Source organism: Theropithecus gelada, chromosome 6 (genome assembly GCF_003255815.1).
Source record: "Theropithecus gelada isolate Dixy chromosome 6, Tgel_1.0, whole genome shotgun sequence".
NCBI classification, from domain to species: domain Eukaryota; kingdom Metazoa; phylum Chordata; class Mammalia; order Primates; family Cercopithecidae; genus Theropithecus; species Theropithecus gelada.
The window spans coordinates 151,350,162-151,351,821 of NC_037673.1; the positions used below are offsets into that span (position 1 = coordinate 151,350,162).

At 46.2% G+C, this 1,660-nt stretch overlaps 1 pseudogene; it reads left to right on the forward strand.

Moving 5' to 3' along the window:
• The window catches only part of LOC112627095, a 9,437-nt pseudogene extending 8,834 nt beyond the window's left edge, over positions 1–603 (forward strand).
• Positions 604–1,660: the final 1,057 nt, after the last annotated feature.

Genomic DNA, 1,660 nt, shown 5'->3' on the forward strand with positions numbered 1-1,660 from the left:
CCCTCCCTCTCTCCCTCCCTCCCTCCTTCCTTCCTTCCTTCCTTTCTTCATGGAGCTTCGCTCTTGTTGTCCAGGCTGGAGTGCAGTGGTGTAAACTTGGGTCACTGCAACCTCCGCCTCCCGGGTTCAAGCAATTCTCCTGCCTCAGTCTCCCAAGTAGCTGAGATTACAGGCACCCGCCACCATCCCTGGCTAATTTTTTGTATTTTTAGTAGAGACGGGGTTTCACCATGTTGGCCAGGCTGGGCTCGAACTCCTGACCTCAGGTGATCCACCTGCCTCGGCCTCCCAAAGTGCTGGGATTACAGGTGTGAGCCACTGTGCCCAGCCAAGCCTGTGGTTTTCACAGAAGCACCACCTATATCATGTTTGCCACACCAACTAAACTGACCTTCAATTCCACTGCATGTGAATCTGCTGGGAAAAACAAAGTTCTAGAACTGCAGAAGTTTTTCCAGAAATCTGACAGTGTGACCATCCACCTGAAACAAGGCCTGCCTGACCAAATGCATTACGGGACAGCCATGGGGCTGAACTGTGGGAGGGACCATCTACTACCTGATCGCCCTCTACCTGCCTTCAGCCCCAAAACTAAGGAGTTAGTTAGGTTGCAGAGGACTAGTTTGCTTTTTGGTGTTAACCCTCTGAATTTTCATTTTTCCTTTTTCTTTTTTTTTGAGATGGAGTCTCACTCTGTTGCCCAGGCGGGACTGCAGTGGCACCATCGTGGCTCACTGCAACCTCCACCTCCTGGGTTCAAGCCATTCTCCAGCCTCAGTCTCCCAAGTAGCTGGGAGTACAGGAGCCCGCTACCACACCCAGCTAGTTTTTGTATTTTTTAGTAAAGACAGGGTTTCGCCATGTTGGGCAGGCTGGTCTCAAACTCCTGACCTCAGGTGATCCTCCTGCCTCAGCCTCCCAGAGTGCTGGGATTACAGGAATGAGCCACCTTGCCCAGCCTGATTTTTCATTTTTCATTGTTTCTGTTAATCTTTTTTTTTTTTTTTTACTTGGATGGCTTACTTAACATTATTGCAAGAAGAATAGAAAGATACGAAGACAGTGTTTCGGTTTGTTTAGGAAAAGCATATGGCTTCAGAGCTCATTCGATGGTTCAAACTATCATTTAAAGAAATGATGCCATGCTCGATGCTTGTGTTCCTGATTTCCCTGGCGGTTCTGGATGCAGGTTGCCCACGGGCTTATTCACGTCAGTCTGTGCTAAGGATCTTAGGGACTTGAGGTTGCATTTTTGAGCATGGGGTAGAGAAGCCTTTTTGGATTTGGATACAGCTGAGGAAAGAAGACAGAAGCCAAGGCCAGGAGCATGAAATGAGGGGCTCAAGTTAGTAGTCACCTTGGGAATTTTTCTATCTTACAGTAAAATCTTAATAGAAATTATCTGTTGTCTGCCTGTATTCATTGGGCAGTTCATTTCAAAAGGCTACTGGCCTCATCTCTGATCTTTAGTGAAATTGTATGTGCAATGCTGTGTATTTATTCCACCATGGGAACTGAGAACACCTGTTTAGTGTTGCACTTTAGACTGGTGTCTGCCTTGCTAATGCAGCTGTGCCACTAATTCTCTGTTATCTTTTACAAATATTATGGCTTTAAATTATGACTTATTTTGACTGTGGAATAAATACATGAATGAAAA